Source organism: Lycium barbarum, chromosome 7 (assembly GCF_019175385.1).
Source record: "Lycium barbarum isolate Lr01 chromosome 7, ASM1917538v2, whole genome shotgun sequence".
Lineage (NCBI taxonomy): Eukaryota > Viridiplantae > Streptophyta > Magnoliopsida > Solanales > Solanaceae > Lycium > Lycium barbarum.
Genome location: NC_083343.1, coordinates 18,004,438 through 18,015,805, shown reverse-complemented (window position 1 = coordinate 18,015,805; position 11,368 = coordinate 18,004,438). Strand labels below are relative to the sequence as shown.

Here is an 11,368-nt window from a genome sequence, read left to right as displayed (position 1 = left end):
AAAATTTGACTTATAAGACAAAGTCTATGTCTTAAGGAAAAGTTATGTCTTACGGGGCATACTTTTAGTTATGCCTTAACTAAAAGTCTGTCCCATAAGGCATAATTAGAAAAAAACTTTTAGTTAAGGCTTAACTAAAAGTTTGCCCAGAAGTATGCCGGACCCAGCATAAACTTGTGAATGAATTACCAAAGTTATGCCGGACCCGGCATACTTATGCCAAGTCTGCCCATAAGGCATAAGTATGCCGAGTCCAACATAACTTTGGTAATTCCTTAACAAGTGTATGCCGGTGGGGGCATAGAGAAATTTAAACTCTGCCTTGCGATTTGTTTTTAAATTTTTTACTGAGTGGGGGTTCGAACTTGGAACCCATGATTTTAGCCGAAGGGCAAAATTTAAAGACCATCCCAAAAGAAGGGCAATTCTGTGAATACACAAACTTTCTTCATTCAGGGTGTGTTCGGTATGGAGGAAAATGTTTTCCTGGAAAATGTTTTCCTAGAAAATGAGTGAATTTTCACTTATTTTCTCATGTTCGTTTGAGTAGCAGAAAATAAGTGAATTTCTTACTTATTTTCTCATGTTCGTTTGGTTTATAGAAAACATTTTCGAGAAAATACTCATCTAAGCCTCACTAACTCCAACCCAACCCCATACCCCCACCCCCACTCACACCCCATTCCCACCCACCCACCTATGCCCCAAAACCCTCCCTCCCCCCCACACCCCCACCAAAAAAAAAATTTCTTTTGTTTTTTTTTGTTTTTTGCACCCCCACCCCTCACCAACTCCAACCCAACCCCATACCCCCACCTACACCCCACTCCCACCCACCCACCCCTACGCCCCCACCCCCTTCATTTGTTTTTTTGATTTTTGCACCCCCACCCCCAACCACTCCCGTAACCCATACACCACCCCCTCTCCCCGTACCCTACTCCCCCCCCCCCATAATATTTTTTTTTTTGAAGTTTTTAATTTTTGGGGGTTGCAAAAAACCAAAAAAATGTCAAAACTTTTTTTCCAAATTTTTTTTTGCCGGGGTGGGGTGGGGGTTGCAAAAAAACCAAAAAAATGTCAAAACTTTTTTTCTAGAAATATGTTTTTTTCCCGGGGGGGGGGGGGTAGGGTGTGGGGGTGGGGTGGGGTTGGGGGTGCAAAAAACCAAAACAAATGTCAAATTTTTTTTTTCAAAAATATTAATTTTTTTTGCGGGGGGGGGGGGGGGGGGGGGGGAGGGGAGGATGCGGGGTGGCGTGTGCAAAAAACCAAAAAAAATGTCAAAACTTTTTTTCCAAAAATATTAATTTTTAGGGGGGGGGGGAGGGGTAGGGTGGGGTGGTTAATTTGTTTTCCGGGGGGGGGGGGTAGGGTGCGGGGTGCAAAAAACCAAAAAAAATGTCAAAAATTTTTTTTCAAAAATATTAATTTCTTTTGTGCGCGGGGAGAGGGGGGGGGGGGGTGGAGGGGGTGCCAAAAAAAGTCAATTGTTTTTTTCAAAAAAAATATTTTTTTTTTCAAAAAAAATATTTTTTTGTGGGTGGGGGGGGGGGTATGGTGCGGGGGTTTGGGTGGGGGTGGGGTGAAAAAAACCAAAAATAATGTCAAAACTTTTTTACAAAAAAAAAAAATTATTGTTGGGCGGGGGGAGGGGGGCAAGGGGTGGGGTGGGTGGAGGGTTGGGAGTAGTTGGGGTTGGGTTGCGTGGTGGTAGGGTGTTTGGTGGAATGAACTTGTGAACTTGTTTTCCCAACTTTTATTAGGGAAGTCATTTCCCCAATTTTGAGGAAAATGTTTTCCAAAAGAAAATCTTTTTCAAAATTTTGATCAAACGAACATGAGAAAATTGAAAAACATTTTGTTTTCCTCCATACCGAACACACCCTCAGTTTTGCCTATCTTATGGTCTTCAGGAATCTAGTTTCCTTCAGTAGTCTCAAGCATGGATGTAATTATCTTTTTTTTTTCTTTTAAATTTTCTAGTGGTAGCCACCTCTATCTTTAATCTTTGCTGTTGTGATAATTGTGATGGTCAGACCCGCTTGCGCACCTAAATTAATTCAACAAGGTACCTATTATCATAATACTTGATAACTCTATCCAGCAAGGCCGTCCCTAGCGTTAATTTACTAATCCAAAAATAAATTTGTTACTATACAAGATTCAAGGATGAAAATTGTCAAATAGTCATTTTAGGACCGCTAATCAATCTTTTATATGTAAAACTCTAGTAGTGTGTTGTAGTTAGAAAGTTTTCTTGTAGTTGAAATGCGTAGTTCAAAAATCGAAAAAATTCATGGAATCTGAACAGTCTCCCCTCAAACTCGAGAGGCGGTGTCATAAACAATCCATGCAACTTTCCTGGAGTTTAAACTCCATTTGAAATTCCAGGAATTTTTCATTAAAACTTCAAACTCCAGTGTTTGGGTAAATAGCCACAAAGAAATATCCATTTTAAGGTAATATTTAGGGAAAATGGCTAAAATGCACCCTAACGTTTGCCTGGATTCGTTGTAACACACTTAACCTTTACGGGTATTCTATTACCCCCCAGATATATTTTTAGTGGGTTTTATTGGCCATTTTCAGGTGATTAATATGTCACCCCAAAGTTTTTAACGGTGAGTGCAACACATGCGCTATTGAAAAGCATAAAACACCCTTATTCCTTCACTAGTGAATTTGACCGCGCTTCGCGCGAGGTTATGAAAGAAAACAAAAATTGATAATGTTAGAAAGGACGATAGCTTTGATTTACTATATATATATATATATATATTTTTTTTTTTTTTTATACATTTCTACAAACAAACATCAACGAATATGATTCACTATCCATGAACAAATATCACGATTAAAAATATATAATAAAAAACAAAAATCAACAACTAATAAATATAGTGCCAAAATAGAAACAGCTGCTACATCACGTTGCTATCTTAGCGGAGATCCTTAACTCCTACGTAACATCTTGCATCTTTCTCTATTTAGAAACAAAAAAAAAAAAATAACAATTGTACAAATGAGAAAAGGTAAATTAAAAAGAATCTTGATTCAGAAATTTAAAAATTATACTCTTTACAGAAAGTTATTAGGCATTGTATTTAGAAACTTTGAATTTTAATAAAGAAATTAATATTTCAATAATTACAAGCACAACTTTTATGCTTGTTTGAATAATAGTAATGAGATTTCTCGATATCATACTACGAATAGCTACGATTTCAATAAAAAAAGGTCATGCATTTGATGAAAATAAAAAGTAATAGCAAAAATTTCTTTTAGCTAATTTTATATTTTTACTAATTTGTATTAAAGAATAAATAATAAGAAAAATAATAATTTATGTGGTTATGACACGTAATGGATGCAGTTTGAATCACAATTTTTTCTTTCCTTTCTTATTTCTTCCTTCTCTTGTTCTTTTTACCTTTCTTCTCAGTTCGCGCTTGTTAGTTGTTGCTTTGCTAAAAGATTTTTTACAAAATTGCAGTCATGCTTTACAACTTACTGGATCTTATCCATCATTCAAATTAACCAAACAAATTCCTTAATTTACTCCAATTTATTGTTAAATTGTTTCTGTTATGAATTCAAATCACGTCATTCTCTCCTATGATGTGAAACTTTATTTTGGATGGCATTCTTAAAGAATTTTAATGTAGAGTAAATTTTAAACGCATAGGAATATTAATTTTAATTAGCTACTTGTTAAAAATAATCTATAACTCCTTTTTCTCATATTTGCCAAAATTTCTAGAAGAAAAATCATAAAATGACCGCAAATTCAATTTATACATATGTTCGAAAAAACAAATATCACTCAAATCATCATCATGACAAAAACACACCCAGAAAGTTAATATCATCTATTCAAATTCCTATGCCAGAGGACAAAAAGATACATTGGTATCACTCAAAACTCATCATAACGCATAAATAAGAAATACACCTCAACAACGAAGGAATATCTTTCAATTTCCTCCTTTTGCATATTCACATTAAGAATCATGGCAGAGAAAAATAATAACTAAATGGTTATCACTCAAAGCTCATCATCATAATCGTAAAGAAGTCACCTATTGGACATTTAAACTATTATATGCTTGTTCATACATATAAATTCAGAATTCACAACGTCAAGAGTAAAAAGTATCAAATAGGTATATCAATCAAATTCTCCATCGCCAAATCCACCCTCCCCATACCGAAAAAAAAAAAATAGATTAAAGAAGACAGAGAAAATTACCTACATAAGTCAGCCTATCTTTTTATATTACTTCTAGTTGTTTTTGTATCAACATAGCATACATTGGTGTACGTAGAAAAGCAATGAAGAGCATATATATACATATGCCAAAACAAATATTGAAAGATCATTGCTCCCAAAATTTAATGTGAAAAGTAAATGCAAGAGTAATTGTTATTGAAAATGTTACCAAACGATCCTAAGTCTTACGGTAACTTAACATTAAAGTCATGTTATTACTGCTAATGTTATTACTGCTACGTGGGCTGATTTCTTTATTTATTGTTTCGTGGGCTGTTCTCTTATTTATTGCTACGTGGGCTGATTTCTACTCCTATTCATTTTGTGAGCCATCTATTAATCTATTTTATTAGTAAATTATATGTACACAAATGGAGAAAAATGCAAAAAAAGGAGATAAAAGATAATTATAAATGTTGGCCATAGAGAGGTGCCACATCATTTTATCTATGCCTAACTTTATATTATATATAGATTGACACAAATTAACCCCGAAAAACCATCCAACTTAGAACAAACAATTAAACCCCAAAAACCATTCGACTCCTTCGATTCTTCCATTGCATCAGTCGAATCACACACAAATTAACCTATTCCTTCACTATATTTCTCTATTAATCGATTCTTAGGTTGTTTATGGTTGGGTTTTCAATTGATTTTCATCGAAGCTTTGAGAGTCCATTCCCGGAACAACCCAACATTTTAGACGACATGTGCAGGTCAGAGTTCTATTTCTCGACTAATATAGTGTAAAAATCACTCATCTTTGGGTCTTGCTTATCAGTACAGAGCCTATTTAGCTCTGATTTTAGCTCTTTCATAACCGAATGGATAAAAAAATTTGGTGGAGATTAGAAGCCCTAACCTACTAAATATAAGATAAAATGAAAGAAGAGGAGAGATTTACACAAATCGTAACTTAACTCTTGAATCCATCTATTAATTTGAAGGTTAGGGCTTGAAATTTTTGTCTTCAATGGAGTTCAATTCGGGTTATGATGGTGAAGAAATGGGTCCGTTATGGACATATGAGGGTATTAAAATTTTTAGCCGTTGGGAGCGCCACGTGGCCAAAAATTAAAGGGGGAGCTGAGTTTCTAATACCCTTACCCACTACTGGTGCATGTGCCCACGTCCATGTCCAGCTCAGCTGAAATGGCCAATAAAACTCACTAAAAAAATATCCGAGGGGTAATAGGACACCCGTAAAAGTTAGGTGTGTTACAGCAAATCCGGGCAAATGTTAGGGTGCATTTTAGCCATTTTCCCTATTTTTTTTATCAATTTTTGGGGGGTTGGGACTTGGGTTGTAACTTAAAGTATACAATAATTAATTAATTAAGCAATTATTGTGAAGCAATGATTGGTCACGCTTCTTTCCGTAATGTTATTAGAATTTAGAACAGCTTAACCCCCTAATCTCTAGCTAGTCAATTATTTATATTCGTTACACCACTAAGAATTCTTGCAAATTATAAAGTGAAGTTGAGCACAAAGTTATGAGAAATTCATGTATCTTATTTACAAAAAGTTTGTTAAATTAAAGAAGAAATTGAGCTAAGAGATAACTAATTGAGCTAAGAGATAATTATTTGTAGTATAATATGAGAATTTGAAATCCTAGTTGAAGTAAATGTCATGGACTCTAATTAACTTTGAGGTCAGAGAGATTGCAATATTATGATATCCTAACTCTAGAGTCATGATAATGTCAGGCAACATCAAGGCTATTTGGTAAAACAATTACTGTGTAAAATTAACCGTATTTACCAAGTTGTATTCAACTTGATTTCTTTAACAAAGACACATGCATCAGACTCTATTCCTAGAATATCTTACGAGTAAAGCATAAAAGCTCATGTTTATTTATTGAATCAATGCAACATTTATATACAAGAATGAAATAACCACTTCCTAAACTAACTCCTTTGAAAGAGGAGAACCAAACTACTTGCTAAGCTAACTCCTAGAAAAAGGAGATTTATTTAGGAGGATAAAGGAAAAAAACAAATCCTAACTACTAGCTAAAGAAGTGGTCAAAGCAGTTCTGATCATAGTAAACCACAGTTAACATGTGCTAATACGCCCCCTCAAGGTAGGCGGTGTGTAACAACGCCTAGTTTGAATAAGTGTCTGTCAAAGGCTGGCTTTGGTGAGAGTATCTGCGAGCTAATCCGCAGCATGGATATGAACAATGCGAACTTGATTCTGTTGAACTTGCTTACAAACAAAGTGAAAATCCACAACAATGTGCTTCATGCATCTATGGAATATCGAATTTTCACACATAAGTTGCACCAACATTGTCAATATAAATGATTGGTGCTTGTGGAAGTAAACATTTAGTTCGTTGAGTAGATTTGTCACCCAATTTGTTTCAGCCAGTGCATTTGCAGCCGCTCGATACTTTGCTTCAGTTGATGAGCGAGCAACTATCCTTTGTTTCCTAGATGACCAGTTCATGACAAGATTATGTCCAAAAAATAATATGTAGCATGTAGTGGAGGTTCGATCACTGATATCTCCAGCCCAATCTTTGTCAGAGTACATTTGTAGCTTAAAATCATTCTCTTTGAATGCTAAGGTGAAGATGAATTGTTCCTTGCAGATACCTAAGCACTCGTTTGAGTGCTTTCCAATGTACTTTAGATGGGGAGTGCATAAATTGTGACAATTTATTCACCGAGAAGCTGATGTCTGGACAAGCGAACGATAAGTACTGGAGTTTTCCAAGAACTATTGTAGCGAGTGGCATCAGTCGGTTCTGCTCCATCATTTAGTTGGAGCACTTCAGTGGCACTCATTGGGGTTTTAGCATGTTTGCAGTCCTTCATGTTTTCTTCACAGAGGATTTTATTGATGTAATTTGATTGTGATAATGTAATCTTATCTGCAACACAGAGCACCTCAACTCCAAGAAAATATTAAGGTTCCCGAGATCCTTGATGGAAAAACGTCTAGCAAGACACATGATAGCCCCATCTACATCTGAGCTAGTGTTCCCAGTGATGATGATATCATCGACGTAAACAATCACATATAAAGCACTGTTTGACACTTTGCGAATAAAAAGTGAGGCATCAGATTATAAGCGAATTACCAAACACTATACTTATCCCAAACGTAGATAACGCCAACGCTCACAAGGACAGCGTTCCTCTGCCTACACTCCAACAGAATCTGCTATAGATATCTCATTCTTCTTCCCCTACAAATTCTGTTGCTCCTCCTAATCTCAATGTATCCACAATCTTATTCCCGTTGCCATCCTGAACAGTTATCCAAATGAATTCAAATGTCTCCTCTCCTACACAATCACTACCTGCATTATCACCAATCCCTGCCTCAACACCTATATATTCTCGGCAACTATCTAGTTCAATCCCACAGCCTCAATCAACAACTTTTCTAATAATATACAGTTGGAGAAACACAAAAATGATATTTGCTGTTATACCCCATTTGAACCGGGTTAGAGCGGAGTGCAACATATTGGTGATTCCTAAATTGTTTTGTTTTAAGGAGTCGCCACCTAATTAATATAACGGTGAATTAGGACACCTAGAGGTTAACTAAGGCAAAGTTAAAACTAAACCTATGTTAATAGTCTGCTTAACCAATGTGATTCTAGGTAAGGGTTCTATATTATCCTAAAGGGAAGGGGTTAGGCATCCTTTAGAATCCATTAACTTACGGTTATCCGGCCAAACTTAGGTTAATTAATCAATGTTGGATATAGTATTTAAATTTTAAGAAAATAGCTTGTAAATGTTGCTAAGGTTTTAAATGAAGATATAATAATGCTATTTTAAATGAGACTTATACATATTGTTAAGGCTTTGAAAAAAAATGCTATTTAAAATAAGACTTGTAGAATAATTATATATTAATTTGCATATAAGTAAAGAAAAAGCAGGTTAGTGCATCGCTTTTATAAATCCTTGAAGTAACTCAAATGGTAAGACATTAATTGATTTTTACATTTTAAGAGTATGAAAAAAAAAATAGCTAATGAGAGTTTTCCTTATGCTTAGCTAAAATTATGCGTGATTGATTTTCAAACTTGAAGAGTTATTTATAAAATATACCTGAGTTTATATTTGCGTATTAGTGACATTTTGAAATTTCTAAGATAGTAAAAATAGACTATGACCCCTTAACTCAAAATATGTAGGCATGCTATTTTTGTAAATCAATTATTCCAATAAAATAAATATTATAGATACTATAAATAGTTTTAATATAAAAAGAAGAGAATGAAAACTTATGGAATTAATTGCGGCTCTTTTTTTAGATTAACTACCCATTATTAGACTAAACCCCACTAAATGTCACCTAATTCATCTAAGTTAAGAGAAAAGAAAATACAAAATATAAAATGTTAGTCAAAACAACATAAGCTAAATGCAATAAATACACGATAAACGAAAATGGAAAACGAAGAAATGTAAATAAATGGGCTTTGCCCCATTTTAAAGCTGCCCCGGTCTGTTTTTGCTGCTGTTGGGCCTCGGCCCAGCGGAAATTTTGTAAACTGATGCGGATGGGCTGGATAAGGAGATGACTTGAGAATATTATGTTGGACTTTTAGCCCAACATTGAATGCGGGGGAGGGACGAGTCCCTCGGACTCGTACGCGATGGTCATGCATAAAACGAGAGAAAAGGAATTAGTATATAATAAAGGACTAAACCATAAGTAAAGGAATTAAGTTCGTAAATTGAATTGGCACATAACACAACAGTAGGATAATTAGAGAAAATATTCAAACCCAAATAAGACAATGATAAAGAAACGACAGAAGCCCATGTGGTTTATTTCATATCGCTGAATAATTTAGGCCTAGATACCAAACAAAATATAGCAGCTGTTTAGGAAAACAGCTTAAGACAACAGTGTCTAAGCAAAAAATGTAGCAGCAATAGGCTAAACAAAGCAATAGATACTGCTTCAAGACTCACCAAACAATGCACTAGCGGGGCCTCAACTTGCAACTCAAAGATAGTAACAACTGGCCAACACATGGCAGCAAAGTAATTTCAAATATGTAGCAAATTGGTTTAGATCTGCCCTGTATTTGGCTCAACATACAACCACAACATCACACAGGAAGTAGCCATTTCAAGGCCTTAAACTCCATGAACCATTTCTGCCCCCAATGAAGTATATGTACCTCATCTATTATTTCAGAAGTCTGCATACTTAAAATCTAACCACTGAAGCAAATTTTACCACTAACGAGGATTGTGAGCTTCAATAATCCGGAACAACTCAGACAAGCATAGGTGTAAAACACCACACAAACATAAAGGTTCATGCATAATCCCAGGATTCCAAACAGAGGCAGGGACACAGCTGAACTAATGATACCTTCCTACCGGTCATCCGATACATTTTCACACATAAATGTAATCAGCAGTTAGACTTGACAATTGCTTAACTCTTAATAAACTAAACAGACTGATGTGATACCCTCAATAAGTTATGAATCAGACCATTCGAAATTACACATTTTCCTTGGAGAGAAAAAGATGACTGGGCTTTTCATGCAAATCAAGATCAACAATCACTTTAAAGAGGACTGAAACTGGAGGTATACTTTTAGGAACTTAAGGTCTCTATAGAAGGCAGAATCCAAACAGAACCACATAAGTGAATGGCATGGGTTATATTAAACTACTACTAAGCAAATACTGATAGAGATATGATAAACGTACTGAACTTTTAATGATCAATCAACTTGTAATGGGATTAATGCATGTGCTGAATTACACTAAACATAACTACTATTCAGACTAGGAACAAACATGGTACCTTAATCCTTTGGTCATTAAGTTCTGAAATTTCTGGAAGGGTTCGAAACTAACTATATAAGTAAGATTTGTCCTTTGTCAACTTAGACCTGATATGCTATGAACTGGAAAACAAATCTTGCCATTATTTTTTGATAGTCAAATTGAAAATTTCACATGAATTCGAATGATATGCAAAAGAACAACATATTCCAATCAGGTCTTGAGAGTTGAACACACTACTAATACAAGGCATATTCTTCAAGGTTAAATTGGACGACATTTCGTTTAGAGACTAAGTAAAGGAGAAACAACTAGTGTATACAAACCACCACATTAGCACATACTAGATTAATTGACGAATAACAATCTGAGTAGACACACTAACTGCTGCTACTGATAACAAACAAGCTAATGGCACAAAACTTAAAGCTAAGTCCGAACAGAGACAACAAATGATGAAATAAACGACACGAAATAATTTAAAGGAAAAACGATTACCTCCTTCGGGTGCAGCGAAATGGGTATGGGGCCTTCGATACTCGCTCGAACACTTCAAATCTCCGAGTTTGCGTAGACTCGGATGCGAAAACAATAACAAGGCAAAAAATGCAAAAAAATAAAATGGCTCGACACTTTGAATATTAAGAAAACAGTGGGCTAATATTTTAGAGGGAAACAAAGGCGGTTGGCAGACTCAATATTTTCAGGGGATTTCACCAATGGAAAAAACTTGCTCTTTTCAGGAAATTTCGGGGTTCAAGATCTGTATGCCTTTTTTGGGGGGCTTTCCAATCTGTCCTCAAACGATTCAACTCGCCCCTCTTTATAGGGTTTTGCTCTTTTTTTTTTTGTGTTGAAGAAAAAGGGAGGAGCGGGAGAGAGAGAAGAGCGGGGAACAGGGCTAAGTGGGGGACAGCGGGGAAGAAGGAGGAAAAGGGGGAAGTGGGAGCGGCGGAGGAGAGGCGGGAAAGGAGGAGGGAGAAAGGGAAAGGAGAGGGAAATGGATGGAGGCGGCGAGAAATGAGGAGATGAAGGGGAAACCCTAAAAAGGGTTTCCCTTATTTGGACGAAAAAATGGATCGGACCCGGTCCATTTGTGGACCGAGTCAAATTTTAGACTGGGTATTAAAAGGATGGACTAGTGAATTAAAACATGGACTGGTCTAAAAATTGAGATAAAAAATATGGTCTAGTCCAAAAAATATTAGGAGTTAATCGGACTTTGATTTGGGGTCCGGTAAGTCAAAATACGGACCGAGTGCAAGAAATAGTTTGGCTTCTAAATTTGAATAAGAGACCC

At 35.8% G+C, this 11,368-nt stretch overlaps 1 long non-coding RNA gene across 1 annotated transcript; it reads left to right on the top strand.

The window, feature by feature from the left end:
• The first annotated feature begins 4,563 nt into the window (after positions 1 to 4,563).
• On the top strand, positions 4,564 to 7,227 carry LOC132602180 (uncharacterized). The gene is made up of 2 exons (XR_009567639.1): positions 4,564 to 4,992; positions 6,882 to 7,227. It is a non-coding gene; the product is annotated as an uncharacterized LOC132602180 (long non-coding RNA).
• Positions 7,228 to 11,368: the final 4,141 nt, after the last annotated feature.